Here is a 21,131-nt window from a genome sequence, read left to right as displayed (position 1 = left end):
CTATCGATTTGGCACAGTTGTGTCGGTCGGTGTTCGCAACGGGATCTCTAGCGCCATCCTTCAGTCGTCAACGCAAACCCATTTCATTAGATTTTTAACGAACACTTTTTATAAATATTTTATCCCATAATTTCTCGAAAGGTTCCCCAAAGAAATCAGATAACATTTAATTAAAAGGTCAAGTATTTATTTTTAGAAGTTCAAATATTGTGGGATTAATTTCCTTTTCTGATTAATTTTTGATTAATCTTTAATAATCTTTAATGTAACTTTTCGTTTATGGTTGAAGTATAATAATAGATTATTGTGTTCAGAATTATATTCAAAGAAAACCGCTCTGCCAACAATAATAATCTCCATTTCATAATAATAGGAGTTATCCGGCGACATATCCGGGCGATTATATTTGTTTACGATTCGCTAGAGTCTTGTCTGGTTGAATTAGATGGGAAAAGACATCGCCCCCTACGTAATACCAAACACACACACGTAACGGGTCGTCGTCGCGACGCCCGAGAGCCGCCGGGTCGAAAGAGCAGCTCGAGAAGTGCATAATGCAGCATTGGAATCGTGCCATGCAGTTAGCGCTAATGTTATTATCGCGACGGGCACAATAAAGGACTCCCGTCCGAAGGATAATCCCCTGGATACGAAGCCCGGTCACATGGAAAATGCCTTATCGGACAAATTTAATCATCGTATTTCTCTTGGTCGCGGCAGCCCGCCCGTCCAGGGCTATAACAATATATATTTTTAAATGCGATCGGGAACCGCAACTGGTTTCGCTAAAAAGCTCCCGGCCACCGTCTCTACCGAAGATAGAATGGCCAATGATAAACATTGGACGTCGTAAAGCTGCCTTGATTACGACGATTTGTAGTCTGAAATGTTTTTCGGGATAGGAGTGAGGATTAAAGTTGAACTTAAAATACGAAAATTGAAAAACAAGAAATACTTAGTATTTTTATTCTTTTATTATATCGATTTCACATAAGATTTATGGTTATAATCATTATTCTTTTCTTATAGCTGCTATTGATGAAATATCTTCAGGAAGAATTGTTGAAAAAGATTTAATTTTCTCTCATTTTTATTGGTGCTGATAAATTAAATTAAAATGCAATAAAAAATATATCCAACAATTTTCAACCAATTTAGGGGCTGTTCCAAAGTGGACGCAAAATTAACCGAGATGAAACAATCAAACGGATGTAATATCATCCGGAATGCAATGAAGGATATGAATAAACTTGCGGGACGGCAAATGAAAATATATTGGTTAACATGAATGTTGAGAGGTACAATGTGATGAACATTTTTCAAAATTAATTAAGCACCATTTTGTCTGTAAAGGTTTCACGAAATATAAAAGACTGTTTGAGTAATAAGAAGTTCTTTTCAGACAGCAATTACGGATGTTTGAACGTCGAAAATGAAACTTAGGCGAGAAATAAAACAGCAAATACCTCAATTAATAAATAACGATGACAATATTGATGAGTTGTTTCTGAAAAATGAATACTTAAAAAGATTACATAGACAGCGATAAAGTGACAAAGACTTTGAATATGTATGTGAAGATGATGACTTTGAAGAAAATGAAGATAAAAAAAAACTGTCACGTTTAAAAATATTAAAATTCACAGTGAGAACTTTACCTCATATGCTTCATGACATCATACAAAAGCTATCAAACATTTCAAAGAGGGTATATTATCTTTCAAAAGATAAACCCATGTTAGCTATAAATTCAAAACGGTATAGATTTCTATTAGATGTGACAGTAATCTGTCATTACAACAAGAGTTGAGCTGCTTAAAAGCTCTACTCAACTTAGGGGTTAATGTGTGTATCAGTAACTGAGACATGCAGAGATATTTATAATTTTAGGTCATTAGATTAAGTTATTACGTGTATATTCTAGTGCTAATAGCTATCTCGGCTAGTCGAGAGACACAATCAATATTATTTTCTAATCAAAAAGTATCAAAGTATAAAATATAATGTCCTTAGTAAATATTCCTCGTATTCTGAATGACATTAAAGTGGAATGAAATTTGGAGATTTCTATTGAAGAAAATTACAATGTAGTTACAAGTTGACAAACGATAGGAGAAAATTGCACCAGTCTTTGGGTTCATGACAACTTCGCCTAGGATGTTTAGTGGGTGGATTAAGTAGCTCATTGGGTATAACCGGATTCGAAATTCTATTGCACATCAAGTAATTACAAAACCTTTGTCCTATGGAAGATCTTATTAAAACGATCACAATCACTTAAAAAACCACCCAAATTCAATGGAAAATATCTTGAAGAATCTTGAACCTAGAATTCACTGATATCCGAAAGCACAAAGCATCTATACGAAAACAGAATAAAAACTAAATTAAACAACACTAAACCTGTGAAGGAAACGAACGTGGAAGTAATCTGGCAAAGCATGCAAAAATGTATCTACGGGGTAGCAGAAGAAGCTATCGGTAAGAGGAAAGTTTCATCAACGCAACCAAAAACTCAAAACCCTCGTTTTGCGAAAAGGTTAGAAATTTGATAGAACTAAAAAAGAAAAATTACTTATCCTATAAAAGCACATCCACAACCAAAAGATTAGCTGAATATAATACCCGTGCCAGAAAGGAAGTAAACATCAGAATAAAAGCTATAACGAGAGAATATTGGAGTAAATTCATCAGCAATATGAACTATGAATTGTACGAAGCAGAAAGAAAGGTTGGAAACCAACAACATAACTAATGAATTGCTCATATATGGAGTAACAGAACTAAGAGAAAAGCTGACGTAGCTATATGAGATATGCCAGATAGAAATACCAATACAATAGCATAACAGTATAACAACCCAATTCGGAAAAAACGAAAAAAGGCGACAAAAAATTATAGAGGAATTACATTTTTAAACATATCAATGAACTTATACAAGTCTAATAAAACGTAAACTGGAAAGGCTTATTACCAGGACCCGAACAGTTTAGGAAAGTGACTCTGAAACGCTCCCCATTCCACATTCAATCTTCAGCAACGTAAACCAAAGCATGCGGTGCATTCGCTTCGTGTGGAGGGGCATATGTTTCCTAAACTGTCCGGGTTCTGCTTATTACAAATGCAGAAGAACAATAAGGCTTTAGAAAACGCTACTCAACAACGGACGTTGTATTCGTTGTGATCCATTAAGTTCAACACACCCGCACATATATGCTTTGTCGATTTGACAGAGGGATTGAAAGACGTCCTGAACCTGTTCACACACAGATGTGCACCAGCTGACATCATAAACTTAACACAAATTAAACACGACTAACATAACTAAAGTAACGACCGAAGACATCTCCACATCAGGTCGCATCCGATAAGGCAATAGTGTCAATTTATTTTTGTTCAACTTATTAATGGACAAAATAATCGATAATAACTTTAGGATATAAAATAGGCCAAAATCTGCATAATATGCTACACCAACAACGACAATAACTACACAGGTTCTATCAAGCGAGTGAAACCCTGATCACGGCTCTGTCTACTTCAACCTAATTCCATTGTGTTAGCAAGGAAATCAACAAAATGTAAACTAGTAATCAACAATACCTTCCTGGGAGAAGTTATGGAATTTAAAACCTGCATCCGCCCAATAATGACTTATGGGATTAAAATACGCGAAGGCACAAACAAAACTAACACCACGTTAAGAGTAGTATAAATGAAAAAAAAGAGGACAATGACCCGATGGGAAAGAATTAAGAACTCTGACATCAGACACTAAATCAGTGTTCAGAACATTGTGAGATAGGAAGACAACGCAAGATATTTTGGCACAACCACAGAATGCGAGATAACAGATTATTGAAAATTATGCTTACAAATAAGCCGCCTCGAATCAGACTACCAGGCAAAACATCAAAGAAATGGAGATTAACCTGGAAATCAACTTCTCATGAGATATTTTAGAAAACCATCAAGAACAATAGGTGCAAAGAGAAAAGAAGAAAAAGGGTTGATAATAACATAGTAGGACGTAGGATTTTAGGTCGAATATGTCTGGATTGTATTAAAAATATCTTGATAGTAAATGTTATGGAGCTATGTGGAAACGCTACAAGACTTAGTAACTTACATTTTCCCTTAAGATATTAAAGGAATTCTGTTAGCAGATTAAGAACATATAAGGATGTAGCGTTATGCACATGGGAGTGCAATACGTATTTCCTGTTTTCTCTTGATAGAAAGAAAAAACGATTCTGAAATCACTGCAAAAATGTTCAGGTTGAATATTCCCGCTGAATTTGTTAGACATCAGGAGTTCAAAAACATATGGGTTTGCTACTCTACGTTATCTATTAAAGTGAAATTTACTTAGTTGCTAAAAAAAATTGCTATTCTTGAGCCTAGAGGTTCAACTTTACTAATAATAGATTTTTTCTAATCCCGAGCAGACAAGGAGGCAGTCATCGGGGATAATTACCAGACACTGTAATAACAACGTGCTGATATCAAGAAAATTATATTGCGTTCTTATATCTTATAAACCAAATGCTGCTTTTGTCTATAAAGTGAGACATCACAATGCTTCTGTCATTGCAGAACAAGTATTCCCACTTTTGCCATAAAGTTCTTGTTGGTCAACTTGATCACAAGTCAAGATATTAAGGAATTTTTACCTGACCATTGTGTGAGAGATGTGATGTCGCAAATTAAGTACTAAGGCGTTCTTTTCTCTAAAAATTGCACTAAAATACTAAACGTGGTGGAGCGAGCTTTCAGATACTTAGTACAACACGATTTCGAAGCTATTACAATCAGAAATATTTATAAAAACATCTAGTACATTATGTTAATGGGCTATTTTAATGAGGTTATTGTTCAAAATTGTGTACAATTTTTGGTTGGGATTTTGCCAACAACTATTATGAAGGAAGGTAAGTTAGGTTTGATTGGGTTTGATATAATTTCTGGTATTGTTGCCTTATATATAAATATGTTCATGGAAAATGTCTAAAGTTGTATACAAAAATCCGTTGAAAGCTGTTGTCGTTGTTATACTTTTTGTAGTAAAATTGTAGGCAATAACTGTTTTTAAGTCTAAACCAAAGAAAACTTTCCTTACTACATCCTTCCTCTTCGTTTATGATAAATACACACTCAATCGCGTCGAATGGGTAAACCCATATAATTAAAATATTTGTAATCTTATATCTGATTCGAATGCTCAGTTATTATAAATGTATGCATTGTCTTGAGTTGATGACATTAAAATCATTGTGAATCGAGTGACTAGGAATTACTGACAACACCTAAATTGTCCAAAAATAGCACATTCCCTGCTCTGGTCAATATTATGGATGACGAGTGGATTGTTATGGATAATCGATGCTGATTGCTTTTTATGCTCTTTAAGTTTAACAAAGTTTTTTATATGGTCAATCATGATTTACTCCTTATTTCAATCTGCTTTGTAAAGTGTATTTTGGGTATTACGCAGGGTGGAGTTTTTTCAGACTCGTTCATCTGTATATATCACCAGCAACATCGACTGTCTCAACTTTAATCGGCGAGATAATATCCTTTGGTCGATTATATTGGCAAATTTTTCAATTTGTACAATTTGTCTATTGTGTTCACATTTCCTTTTCTGTCACTGCCAAAAACGTAGGTGACATTTTCATGAAGTTGTATGTGAGACAGAAGAAGTGATTTGGTGCAAAAAAACTTTACCGCTCTGCAGAGCAAAAAAGGTGAGTCTTCAAAGTGTCAAAAAAGTTATGGCTATTTAGATTGAAATCTTCATCATTTTATGCCAAATTATTTAGATAAAATTTTAAAATGCCTTATTACTGAATTGATTCATTACTGAAAAATTTTTCCAGATTTTCTTTAATTAAAAAAATTGCATAAGATTTGAAGAATTTCAATCAGATACACAAAAAAGAGCAAAAAATTTCAAACTAATAACATCGTGATTTTATCATTTAAACCCACCCTCCAGTTAAAACTATTCCTTTGTTTCGCCCTTTACAGCGCGTTAATTTACGACCCCATAAATCAGATATTTTCGTGTAAACGGCATGTTAATTCGACGTCAACGTGACCGAACGATATCTGATCTGGGCTAGGTCGTCGCCGTCGGTTTTAAACACCCCAACCCCTAACCGACGACGCTAGTCGCATGTACCGGCGACCTACGGCGACGTGCTCGAAAACGGGGAATGACGAATGGACGATGACGCAGGGTGCATAACGATGGCCAGTAATGCGCAATTAAAAAGCGACGAACCCTAATCGATCAGGATGATCCTACGGTAAACTACTATTGAATTGCCTCCGGGAGTTCGGGAGGAGTTTGAAACAAGTCTCGAAATGAGCCTCCTGTCTCTGTACAGCTCATGAATATGCAGGTACACGTTTCCGTTTGCCTATCATCCTTTGGACGCTCTAATAGCAGTCACTTTACAACGAAATCAAGGACTCAATATAACAATTTAAAGTTTTACTTTTATTTTTGTATTGGGGATTGCTTCATGTGGAAAGATTATGAAATAGATTTTTGGAGAAAGAACTTAAAATTCGTCTATTCAGCAGGATAATAACCCTCTAAGCTTCCAAAATTGCTTCCAATCACGCACAAATTTAGGGATACACCCTCTTCGAATAATTGAAAGTAATTAATCTCACCCTCTACGAGAATATTTTCATTTATATGCTATGGGCGTCCATATACGAACAAATTGTCTTTTTTTTTACTTTCTCAGTGGATGAAACTAAAAACAGTGTTGTGTGAATGGAATTTTTAAGAAATTGTATTTTTTGTGAACAAAGATTATCACCATCAATTTAATTCTAACACCCTTCATATAATCGCAAAAATAAACAAAAAAATATTTTCTCTTTACCACCCTTTGGACATATGTGAAAATACAAAAACCACCCCATAAGTACTAACCAATTGTTCCATTTTATACGTGCAGACCTCTATACTTGAATATCGAATCGGCGCTGTGTAAATACAATTAGATTAAGTAGTGGAGAAAGAGAGAGGGAGTTTGAACCGCGGGCGGGTTTTATTGTTATTGTTATGGTAGGTATACAGTCTGAGGTTTTGGACGTGTACTCGAACGAATGGGACCTCTTCGGTTTCTATGCGCACCGACTGCACCGGGAACAAGAAAATAAAGGCCAGAAATTTATTTAAACGGTTTCACGGCACATTGGCTCGTGCGCTGCTCTCGAATTCGTTTAAATGCGTCGTTGTGAATGGGAGAGAAATTCTTATTCGAAACCGGTCATTACAGTTGTTTGGTTTCAATATCTATTTAATGGTTGTTGATCGAAATCGAAATGTTTTATTTAATTATAAATTGATTTAAAAAATTTCCGTTGAAATGGAAAATCCGGTAGAAGCCTTTTTTGCAAAAAAGTGGTAGTATCCTGTAGTAAGGGGCTTCCAACATCATCTCCTAAATTGTCCAGAAATAGCACATTCACTGCTCTGGTCAAGACGAGGGATGGCGAGTGGATTGTTATGGATAATCGAAACTGATTTCTTTTTATGTTCTTTAAGTTTAACAAAGCTTTTGATATGGTCAATCATGATATGGTCAAATCAAGTCATATCTGAGTGATAAACATTTTTATGTTACGAGCGGCAAGGGTCAATCTGGTTTGTTAAGTGTGCTTTAGGGTATTACCCAGGGTAGAGGTTTTTCAGACTCGCTCATCTGTAAATATCACCAGCAACATCGACTATTCCAACATTAATCGATGAGATATTATCCTCTGGTCGATTTTATTGGCAAATTTTCAAATTTGTACAAATCTATTGTACTGAATTGTGTCCACATTCCCTTTTCTGTCACTGCCAAGAACGTAGGTGTGAGATGTGAGACAGAAGAAGTGATTGGGTGCAAAATAACTTTACTGCTCTACAGAACAAAAAAGGCGAGTCTTCAAGGTGTCAAAAAAGTTATGGCCATTTAGATTGAAATCTTCGACATTATCTTGTTTATCTAAAATTATTTCATTGCTTCACGACACATTGCTTCGTGCGCTGGTCTCGAATTCGTTTTAATGTGTCGTTGTGAATGGGAGAGAAATTCTTATTCGAAACCGGTTATTACAGTTGTTTGATTTCAATATCTATTTAATGGTTCGAAATGTTTTATTTAATGATAAATTGATTTAAAAAATTTCCGTTGAAATGCAAAAACCGGTAGTAGCGTTTTTTGCAAAAAAGTGGTAAGTTCGTTTGGTGTTTTTGTCGAGTTTGGAACGTGGTAAAACTTTAAAACGGTTTCGTCGCGTTGAGTAAAAATTTCAAAAGGTTCATGAAGTTAAATTAGGCTAATTGTGAATTTAACCCTCGCGTACACACCCCAAATTCGCTGTCACTCAGGAGTTTAATCGATGTTTTATCTCCGAATTCAAATTCACTCCCGGGCCGGGCGCTAACTTCGTCTGTCAAATTTAATTGCTGTATTGTTCCATTAAAACCATATTTCCCAGTCTGATTATCCGTCTTAAACCTTTGTTAATGGTCTTCCCATTTCGGTGCGTTTGAACAGAAAGTCAAGGGAGTCTCCCTCCTATCCCAATTTTAGTTCGTCTCCGAATATTAATCCTCCTGCGGGGAATTAAAACGATTAAATTGTCGCGGAGTTTTTAGTGCACTTTTTGATCTCTGTTATCATCTTTTTTAATTAAGAAGTTTTCACTTTTTATTACTACCGTTCATTTTAACCATAACATTTTTTATTTGCTACTAGAATTAATTGAAATATTGCGGGAATGAGATTAGAGAGAGAAGGAGTGATTTAGTGGGATGTCTGTTCTATGTGGTTGTACGCCTGAGGCCCCATGCTGTCCATCCGTCAGTTCGTCAACAGGACAAGGTTTAGACGGTTTTAATTGAACACGTCAGCGACCTCGCAAACCCACACTCCACCTCCTCTTCCTCCCCATATCAAACACGACCCCCTCTGGTTACCATTAGCGGTCAGTTAATGAATTCTAGTCCCCCTTTCTGAAGCCTTCCAGATGACCGCCGATTTCCAGTCAGCCCTTTGGTTCCCATCGCTTGTGTTGATAAGGTTTCAAATAACAAGAGAAGGGAAGAAATAATTATTGTTGATATAAAGCTTGTTTTCGTAAAATAATAATAAAAGCACAGTAAATCCGCGATATATCAGATTAATACAGGAAACAGAGTGTTCGTTATAGCCAAAAATCCGTTATATGAAATGTCTTATATTACCACTGTCACTAGAACTAACACTATACTTAGAACTAGAAACATTCGGGGTTAGGCCTCTAAAGACGATTAAACCTGAATGTTTTTAATTTATTTATAAATATTAAGATATAATTTTTGGATCAGAATGAAGATTGAAATCTCCGCTTTAAAACAATGTATGCCAACCTATATATGTATTTGAATAAAATTGGAGCTAAACCAGAGAGTGTAGAAATTGGGGCAATTTGAGTTATAACATAAAATTGTCGAATTTCAAAAAATCGTTAAAGCTTTATTTCGAAAAACTGAAAAATAATTAAATTGAAGCTCGAACTCTCTACTTTATGATGATATATAGTGATTGTTGATTATTTGAAAAGAATGGTTCGAAATATTTAGAATCAAACAAACAATTTGGGTTGTATCAAAAAATGTTGAAAATCAAAAAATCGCCGTGACTTTATTTAAGAAATAGTTTTTGGATCAAAATGAAGATTGAAATCTCTGCTTCAAAATTATGTATACCAACCTAAATTAATTTGAATAAAATTGGAGTTAAATCAGATACTGTGGAATTTGAGGCAATTTGAGTTATAACAAAAAATTGCCGAATTTCAAAAAATCGCTGAAGCTTTATTTCGAAAAACGAAGAAATCATTTTTAACTTAAATTGAAGCTTGAAATCTGTATTGTATGATGATAGTGATAGATGATAGTGAGAGTTCATTTAGAATGAAACCCTCAACGTCTAACACTGAATAACAACTAAAACTAGAACTAACACTAGACCTAGAACTGAATCGCTTATTGCTGAAGCAACCTAAATCACTTTTTGGCCATTTTGAGTTATCCATGTAAACATACAGTTTCGACTATTCCCCGTTGTTTGGTGCTGAAAGAATTTATGTGCTGATAACTGTTACTGAATTATAGCCATGTCGCCACAGCCGTTTACTGCTGAAACAACATAAGTCGCCGATTTAAATTGTTTCTGTTACAGATGATGGTCTGGCGTGCCATGCCGTGCTTAAACTTAATCTCAAAATAAATTCGCGCTGTTTATCGTTTGTCAAAGTTACTTATTAATAATTATTATAAACGGTAATAAAGCAAGTTGTTCTAATGACAAAGACAATATACTTATAGAAGCTGTAGAGAAAGATGACGCTATAGAGCCTACAAAAAAGCGTCGTAAATGTGTTAGAAATTGTCTCCGGAATAGAATACATTAATTACAACAAAAAAGATGTGAAAGCAAAGTGTATTGCAGCTAGATGCTAGTAAGTACTATTTGAGAGATATTTGGATTAGTGTTTACACATTCGCTACATTCTCATTATTTTTAATTGTCCAATGAAATGCTTTGAAGTTATTAATGATGCACATAAGAAGTTAATTTTTACAAAGATTTATAGAAAGAAATCAAAAACTGACCAAGACATTTATATGCAAGGGCTGCTAGAAGCTACAACTGTAGCCAAAAGATGAAAACGCAAGGAAAATGGGATGAATAGAAATAGATAGTTTCATCATTTTGTTAATATCAACGAAAAAAGAATGAAGGTTTGTCAAGGAGCATTTGCAAGTATTCATGGTATTAACTTGAAACGAATAAAAAGAATTAAGTGTTTACTTGGGAATGATAAAGTTCCTGGTGATGACGGGGGTACAAATATTAGAGGAAATGCCATTGAAGAAAGTGAAACAGAACTTGTTAGAACTCATATCATGTCATTCCCAGTTAAAAAATCTCATTATTTTGGAAAAGAGTTCAAGTATCTAGATGCACGGCTTAATGTAAAAACAATGTAAGAGCTGTTTCTTAAAAAAATTCCAGTAACAAAAGTAGACCAAGTTCCCCAAAGTTCCCCAACTAGACGCATGCAACAAGTATGAGGAATTAGCCCTCAAAATCAAGAGTCCACCTCTAGTAGATAATGCAAAAAGAGCCGCTGTTGCTGAAAAGCTTATTCATAAAAGACGAGCGAAGAAGTTCTACAATGCTTTAGAAACGTCTACAGAAGAATGTAAAGAATGACGAGATCTTGTAGCTATTGTATTGAATTACATGCAGAATCTACAACTGCTACAAATCCCTGTACAAGATCTCTGTTGCCTATCTCAATTAAGTATAAGTGTGTTCTGCATTCACGACTTAAAGACAAAGAAATCCTTTTTTTATATGTACCATGAGGGTGTAGCTGCAAAAGGCCCTAATGATATCACTATCTTCATAATGGAGTATGTAGAAAAGGATGTTGTTTCTTTTGATGTAAAAGAACTCGATTGTTTTCTGATAATTGTCCTGGGCTAAACAAGAATCACTCCGCCTTAACTGAAAGTAGAAGGTTTCAAAAGGTGCAGCAGTATTACCCCCTGCGAGGATATTCTTTTTTGCCCTGTGAGAGAGATTATGGAATGATTAACAGAAGCTTACGGAAAGTTGCCCGATTTTATGATGTCCATATATTCGCTGAACTTATTATAACTTCTAGTGCCAAAAACGCTTTTACTGTAAAGGAAGTTGCAGCAGAAGATGTTATAGATTATAAAAATTGGTGGCCAAAATACTACAAGGGTACATGTGCTTTTGATAACACTAAAAAGCATTCTAGAAATGAAAGAATTTCATTTTCAGTGTTAAAATATCACCACTTTGCTCATGAAACAACAAATCCTGGCGTTGTTAAGGTCAGTGAATATATTAATGGATTCGTTTGGAACACCTTTAAGCTGACTCATCCCAAAAGAGCAAAGAATATCTAGATACAATTGCCAAAACAAAAAGCTTAAAATGATAACTTATCAATCTTAGCAACAAAACTTAAAAATATCACACATTCCTTCAATGAGATTATAAACAATTTTACGAAGAAATTCTTGAAAATACCAAGGTTAAGGAGTTCAGATAGACCAAAACTAAGTAACTGTGTCTTATGTTAATGTAAACTTTTGTTCTTTCGTGTGAAATAAATTTTTGAATTCATTAATGTACTTATTTATTTCAAAAACAATTGGTCAAGTCAATTTTTTTGACAAAGAATTTTGAGTTTATTAAAACAAATGGAAGATCATTATTTTGTTTGTATAGTACTTAAAGTACAAACCTGGGTTTCTAAAGTGTTAAAATTTTCTAAAAAGTAACAATTTTCATATGATAAAAAGTGACTTAAGTTGTTTCTGTAGTAAGTGATTCAACTAGAAACATTCGGGTTTAACTATCATAAGAGCACGTCTCTTAAAATGGCGAGGTTTTACTATATCAATATACACCTTGTAATCTGGCTAACAATTTTAAAAAGAAATCTATATGTTTTTCACCCTAAAGTATAGTACAAAATATTATGTTCTCCGCAACATATGCGAAAGACATCTTCGACAGCACAGACTTCCGCGTCATATTTTAGAATTATGGCCGGATAAAGGATAAAATATCACATATGTTATATATTATGCGAGGGGAATAGGGTATTATCGCGATCGAAAGGGATGGTGGGCCCTTTATCTCCTTCTAAAGGCAGATATATACGTTCAGGTTTCGATACGATGAACGTTATTACCTCCTAGATTGTTTAGCTTCCTTTAAAAAAAATTTTGTTCTCGTTTTCTTTATCATCATTTTTACTACGTCTACCTATTTAGAGTTTCTTCCATAGCTTTTTCGTAAACGAGTTTTTTGCCCAACGGAAAGAAGCTAATACTAATCTGCAGTCTACGTGACAGTGGTACAATTACGGGCCCGTCACGAGGTTTCATCTAGGGGTCGAAAAACAAACAGATGAGACGCTCCGGAATTCGCAATAAGAGCTCCCATCTAGCCGCGGAGGCGGCAGCCAACTCGTTCTGGCTCGATTTTCGTCCGTCCCAGCCAGGACACCGTATGAATATGTAAAATAGACGAGATCCTTGGTATAAAGCCGTGTCCATGCAGGCACAAAACTAGCAGTATGCAAAGAGGATTCGTTTTTAGATAGAAACGTTTTCATTTATGTCAGTGTATTCGTAAAAATCTAAAAAAAATGTTTTGTTTTGTTAATCCACGTTTTTATTCATATCCATCTAGTTCCGGTTCAATCGAATGCATCGATATCTATATGATGTTATTGAAATACTCTTTTAAGGGATTTCTATTAAAACTTTTCAGATGGAAAATGAAAAAAAATTTACGTTTTTTGTTGAGATTATTGAGCAATTTAGGATTTAAACAGTTAATCGTTTTCATTTTATACATGTAAAAAAAGAAGTTTGTAAATCCTATTTATTCATATCTGTTTAGTTGCCTACTTATTTTTTTTTTATTCATTAATATTTGTTAATTTATCACTGAATTAATTCCATATACAGTGTGTTAATTAAGTATCGTACCCGACGTCATCATTCCAAGTATGCAACCAATATCACAGTAATGGTATTGCAATACGCGATTTGCGTATGATGCGTATTGCACTGTGATATTGGTTGCATACTTGCAATGATGACGTCGGGCACGGTAATTAAATGAATTAATTAACACACTGTAATAATAAAAATTCGCCAATTGTACCATTGTAACAAATCACAAAAAAAACGAAAGAAAAGAAACCGTCAACTCCCTAAATCACAACGTCTCTTCACAAATCCACGTCGTTCCGGTTCCGTAATCCTTAAATAACGTCACCGTTGGATCCGGCGAGCGCTATTTTTAGCGTTCTCCGACTCGGTTTTAATTCCGAGGGCGCCTCAATTCGTTACGTTTTCATCCGCGTGTCAATAATTCTCGACAAAGCCTCGTCGGCCCGTATTTTCTAATTGTTGGCCGTTTAGTGACAGTGGCCTCTGGGGCGGAATCCGGATGAAATATGAATGGTACGCACGAGCGGTCTCGTGCCCCCCTCCTCCGCGACCAGCGCCAATGTCCCTTGAACTTCCGGTCCCCCGATGTGAATTATGACGCCCTTCGACGCGGTTTTACTTCACTACTAGATATAGTGAAACCTTAAAAAGGTCGAATTTAAAGTGACAAAGTATCGCAATATATTTAAACATGAATAGGTTTTATTATTTCATTTGACTAAAGTTCTTTTTCAATCTAACCTGAAAATAAAATGGTGTTCGATCTCGAGATGATTAAAAATTCATCAATTTTTAAACCAAATGCGAGTCATGTCAATAATAATTAATTACTGTTTATTAAAAATGTCGATATTATTCGGAGTCGCAATAGAGTCAGAAATTAGTTATTTCAACTCAATCCCAACTCCATCTGATGCACACATTTGTTTGTGTTGTTTGGAAGTTGTTATACATAGTTATCATTAAAATCAAAAAGATATAAATAAAGTCTATTATCCAATAAAAATAGGAAGTTGTTATTGGAAATAAAAATAAAATAACAAACTTCCGTGTTATACTATACATCTATTAATCGATATGCATGTTGAGTTTTACCTGTCAGCGTCTTATTTTAGCAGAAAAGTCTTTACGACCAATACGAGGGAGCAGCCATGGAATTACTGACTGTTATGTGGTGTCGGCATCTAAAGGTCGTAATCCAAAATGACAGCTGTATGTTGAGAGACGTCCAATAGGCCAACAAGGCAAAGAAACAGCCAAAATATACGGTACTTAATCAACTTGTTGGTTTCATCTGGCATCTCGCTGTTGATAGTATAGGCTACCATGTAAATGTAGGAATAGTAAGTAAGGCAAACCGAACGAAACAACGAATCATATAAATATTTTGATATAGATATTACAAGATTCACCTGGACGAATGCTATGATGCAAATGCTGGAATTAACTTTCGATTACAATTAACTTAATTACAGTTACACACTACAGTTAACAAACATGCAGCAGAATAAACATATACATAACAAAAAAAGTAGTGAAATAATATGACTAATAATAGTTGAAAAATAAGACAACTTTACGCAGTTACTAAGAGCAGATAGACTGAACTTCCTGACGGAAGAAGATAAGGAGTAAAGTGTACGTATAACGGCATCCCCATTAGAATAAGTAAGGAAAAGACTCAACAAAAGTATGTAAATTCTTGAAAAAGCAGAGAGGACCTGTAACATCTCAACAGAGCTTATAAAATGTGGCAAAACAAAACTATACCAGCAACTTGAAACACTATTCCGGAAAAAAACCAAAGGTAAACCAATACCAGACGGATGGAACATATCCTTTATATCCACCATACACAAAAGGTGTATGACCGAGAGTACGGAGATATGGAAGCAGAGGAGCAGGCAGGATTCATATCTTTTGTGTCTCTACCAGTTAATGAGAAAAAAGAACAGTGACAAACCGTATGACAGAGCACAAGTCGAGCAGTCGAATAAACGAAGATCAGGCGACTATAATATAGACACCAAGAAATTTATACTAACAAACAGCAGCTAAAATTGAGAGAGTGTTGAATGACTTCTACATCACTAAAGGACTCAAGCAGGACACAAGCACAAAAATTGTGGAAAAGAAAATGTAAATGAATGGGGAAATCCGTTAAGCGGCAGCATAATCTAATTCACAATGCTTCGTCGACAAACATACACTAATCGAAGATGTGGAATAAATAACTATGGAGCTCATAGAAATCCTGAAGGCAACAAAAATGGTTTACTTGCGAAGAACGTCAGGCTAAATCGAAAATATAGGATCACCAAGGACAAAACACGTGATATTATGGGTGTAACACATACCATAATAGACCAGCTAAGATGGATTCATCTCATCACTCGTTAGCTTATTTGCGCAGCTCATACTGTTCTTACATATCATAAACTCAAAATGTATCTCATACCAACGATATCACGTATTACAAATTATTATGATGTGTTATTACAAATAGAACGTAAGCTTATTGCTATTCTATCCGTTTTACTACTACGAATTGTACCATAAATGATATATCATGTCATTATCTCATTAGCGTAAATACCGTTATGCATTATATTCTTATACAGGGTGTCACACAAAAAACGCCCCAAGCTGTAACTCTGTCATTTATATTCCGATTTTCATGACCGAGGCATCAAATGAAATGGTTTGATGAATACTATGGTTCATGCTACAAATAAATTTTTTTCAAGGCCATCATCAATTTTAAGCGATTATTAACTTTTGTTTTTCAAATTGCTCCATATATTTTTCTTCACGTCATTAGATAGAGATTGTTTTTCTGAATACACTGATGTGCAATACATCCACTTTGAATGTACTTTTAGCAGAAAAGACACCTGTATATACAGGTTGTCGCACAAGAACGCCGTAAGCTGTAACTCTGTCATTTAACTTCCGATTTTTATGAACGAGGTATCAAATGAAATGGTTTGATGAATGCTATGATTCATACTACAAATAAACTTTTTCCAACGCCATCTTCGATTTCAAGCGATTATCAACTTTTGATTTTCAAATTGCTCGGTATGTTTTTCTTCACGTTATGGGATAGAAATTGTTTTCTGAGCCCATTGATGTGCAATACATTAACATTAATTGTAATTTTAGCAGAGAAAAACAATTAAAACATTTTCCGAACATTATCTTAGTCACTTCTGTAATACTGCAGTGTGCCATGGAAAAAAATAACACGCAAAACTGATAACACTCATTAAATGCTATTTCAATGCCCAAGCAGTTGTAAATGATACTTATAAGTTGGTTTTTCATTTATCCCATGGCACACTACAGTATAACACAAGTGACTTTAAGAGAATGTTCAGAGACTATTTTATTGTTTTTCTATGCTACAATTACAATTAATGTTGATGTATTGTACATTAATGGATTCAGAAAAAAAAACTGTATCCAATAGCGTGAAGAAAAACATACCGAGCAATTTGAAAATCAAATGTTGATAATCGCTAGAAATTGAAGATGGCGTTGGAAAAAGTTTATTTGTAGCATGAATCATAGTATTCATCAAACCATTTCATTTGATAGCTAGGTTATGAAAATTGGAAGGTAAATGACAGAGATACAGCTAGCGGCGTTCTTGTGTGGCAACCTGTATATACAGGTGTCTTTTCTCTACTAAAATTATATTCAAAATGGATGTGTTGTACATCAGTGGATTCAGAAAAACAATCTCTATCCAATGACGTAAAGAAAAATATATAGAGCAATTTGAAAAGCAAAAGTTAATAATCGCTTAAAATTGAAGACGGCCTTGGAGAAAATTTATTTGTAGCATGAATCATAGTATTCATGAAACCATTTCATTTGATAACCGGCTCATGAAAATCGGAATGTAAATGACAGAGTTACAGCTTGGGGCGTTTTTTGTGTGACACCCTGTATATCACTTTGTGTCACCTTTACATTATACTATATCGTATTATATCACATGCAGATTACGACATATGACGATATAATATTAAATATATATCATTAATATAATTTAAATGGTAACTCATATCGTTCCATTTTACTTATGCCAGATAACATAATTTTGTTCACTTCATAATTTAGTTTCAAATATTATTCTTATATACATTAAACTTCACATTATACATCAACATATCAAATTTCAACAAAATGTATGATTAGCACAACATAACTGATACTTTATCTCATTATTACACAACATGGCACATTTCATATCTTATTCATAGTATATCTTGTTTGCTTAATTCTCGTTTTCTTATAACGGATATCGTAACACATCACAATTTTATATTAATACCATGTGTTATTATAAACTCACTCAGTATAACGTAATATAAGGTTGTAACACATCATGTCCTTTGCATTTCTGCATACCTCATATATCACATCACCATTAGGTATAGAAAGTTTAACATTTGATATTTAAAAAAAAATCTGTTAATTTGGGTTATGCCAGAAAAAGGGAAAGTTTTAAAAATTATCTGAAACTTACGCCGAAGATAAATAAATGGTGTCCCACATTGACAGATTTAAATTTCGCGCCATATCTTTATTTTGCAAATAAATAACACTACACGTAATAGCAATGCGTTGTTGTCAAAACTTATTACAAATTTGGAGAAACAAATTTTGGGAGAATATTGCTATTGTGAGTAATTTCTTGAAAATGGAGATAACGCAGTCATCGAGATATTCAAAGATTTGCACCACCTCAAATGTTGAAAATCATCGGGGCTGAACTGTACAAAAAGTTGATAGTACAGAAGAAGGAGAGCATTGCGCACGTACAGAAAAGAATCATCGAGAGATCACGGAGGGAGAGGAAAATTAACTGTTTAATTAATAGACGCACTAAAGGAGAACAGCAATATATACAGTCGGGAATCCACGATGAGCATAAAAAAAGAAATCTGGGCAAAATTAATTGCAAAAATCTGCACCTCGAGGAGTGCACGGAATGTTGGTGCCATTGGAAGAAGGCGCAAGCAACACATAACCCATCGTTTTCTCAAGAAGCTTATGATGCCATAAAACATCATTTACGAAGATCTTAGTAGGAATGGATTGCTAAACCGTTGTTGAGGCGGTCTAACAGAAATAACAGAATGCTCATAAAAGTCCACTTCCCTGATTGAGATAGAGGTCCTCTAACTTTGGGGTTTGTAATCCAAAATATTGTTTGTTGCATAGGTTCAAGAAAGTAACTTTAGTTCCATCAATTTACACATTTCTTTTATAACCTTGTTCTTATTTGACAATAAATAGCAAAATCTTGAATAGCAAAAAGATTATGAAAATAAACACTGTATTTAGTGCTACTCTCGTATCTAGTGCGCGATTTTAGTGGTCATTTCATTGCAATTTCTTTGTAAGAATTAAGCAAACTTGAAACATTAATTGTTACAAAGTATCCCAATACGTTTCAGCAAATAAATTAAGATTTTTCGCCGATAAACTGTTTCAAGCTATGATGTCTAAAGTATTTTTATTTAATACTCCACGTTTTTGAATTAATCATTACTGGATTTCCCTGAAAAACCTGAAAAAACGCTTGGTCGTGTTCTCAATATTGTCATTTGAATTAATGATTCTTAATTATCTTAATTGATATAAACATTATAATCTCAATTCACTTAGAATTCTTAGGTTAAGACAGAGAAGATGAAGATGACTTTGATGCTTTCCCTCCAAAGATAATATAGTACTGTAGTTATCTATAAGGTGGTGGTTTTATAACCAAATCTCTAATAAAGAAATATTAGTTAAATATACCTACATACAATTAGAAAGTTTGACCACCACAAACTTATTTACTTTCTGGCATTTCTTGTAACATCATCGAAAAGAAACTTTACAAACATTATATTCCACGATCCGGAATTCAATACATGATCGCACATGACCAGCATACACAATTCGAATTCCAACTTTTCAAACAATTCAATAATGTTTTAGGTATACAATAAATTCACAGTCCTACAAAGCATCCTAAAAATATTCTAAAGAGAGATAAAATTGTTCAATACATTTTTTTTTCTATTCAGCAAAAATGGTTTTAAAAAAACGTTGAAACCGTCTTATTAAACTTCAAGAATTTTTGATATGAATAAGTTGGATTAAAATTACATTAATTAGTATAAATCTTCATATTAACTTTCTGCTCTAGTTACCTTTAGTGAAGTACGTCAAAACACGTAGTCGACATCGTTAGTTTATATAACTCGAGTAGAAGCATTCTCTTATTCTTACCGTCATGTAAATGTACTTAGGTAAACTTTGAATAAATTAGAACTAAAACTACCTCATCCATTTCTGTAAGTTGCCTAAGAATAAAACATTTTTTTGCTCTTCAATTTATAGTTTCACCACACCAAAATCATCTATTTTACGTTACAAATCCTGATTGAGACTACCTTAACAAAGAGAGTTTTGATTCACAAAGAACGTCATTGTAAAACACTAATTCCATCTACATAATGAACCGTCCAGAACGACCAGCGAGAAACTCCAAAAACACAGTCCATCAATTTGCAAGGCAGTCGCCGCCAATTAACAAGTTTCGAAGACAAAGTCAATTTGAAAATGGATTTTAATTGAAGTTCGCAATCAACGGGAACTTCTTCTTCAACGCCCCTTCTCACGAGCGTTGTCGGCGGCGTCGTGGCGGTGACAGTGACGGAATAGGTGAGAACTAAGGGAAACCGGAAATTGAATAAGCCATTTAGAAGCGGTGCCGTAACGAGCTCGGGGAGAGGAGAAAGGACGACGACGATGTCGGGCGTCGAAAACAACTTTATAATAACCTGGTGCAACGGCGTCTCCCCATCTCTTCGACGTCGACACGTGCTGGAACAAATGGACCGGGCAACAGAGAGTAAAACCGACCAGAAATTACAAAAGCCGATAAATTTTTATTAGGGATAACGTTGAGTTTGGGGGGATAAATGAGGACGACTCGCATACCCTTCAATGATTTATACACGACCGTAACTTTTGTTTGAATTAGCCAATTTGTATATGAAAACGTTCAAGTGATTGATGGCTGATGATTTTTAAAAGAATGGTATGAATAAATTAAATATGGAAATGAATTTTGAAAAAAATAACGATTTTTTGTCACTTAATGAATGTTCTGCTTCCTTAACGTTCGCTATAGATGTAAAACACCCTCTAGAATGCAACGAACGTCATGTACTAAGGCGGAAAGCTTTATGGACGAGCTTAAATTTTATATATCGCCCGGCTTTAAAACTTTTATTATGATCAAAACGTGACTGAAATGTAAGTCTCTACTAAAAACGTTAAGAACCCCCTGTAACTGGATTCGGTACTATAATATTTACAATTTATGTTTCTAAAAATTTTTTTCGAAATTTCTCCATCAACAGTTATTTTGTTCACGCTCGTTTCTCGTCTATTTCGTAACAGATTTAAAACATAAAGGGTCGTTTAGTTGTTTACTTCGAAGCCGCCCTTTGCGTGTGGTAAACACGAGAAGATCCCCTTATTCCCTTGT

General features: G+C 34.5%; 1 protein-coding gene across 2 annotated transcripts in view; it reads right to left on the bottom strand.

Annotated features, from left to right (window-relative positions):
- Positions 1-21,131, bottom strand: part of LOC111424234 (tenascin accessory) — a 595,836-nt gene that overhangs the window by 244,896 nt on the left and 329,809 nt on the right. The window lies entirely within an intron of this gene.

The sequence above is a fragment of the Onthophagus taurus genome, chromosome 11, assembly GCF_036711975.1.
Source record: "Onthophagus taurus isolate NC chromosome 11, IU_Otau_3.0, whole genome shotgun sequence".
Classification (NCBI taxonomy): Eukaryota; Metazoa; Arthropoda; class Insecta; order Coleoptera; family Scarabaeidae; genus Onthophagus; species Onthophagus taurus.
This window is presented reverse-complemented; position numbering and strand designations above follow the sequence as displayed.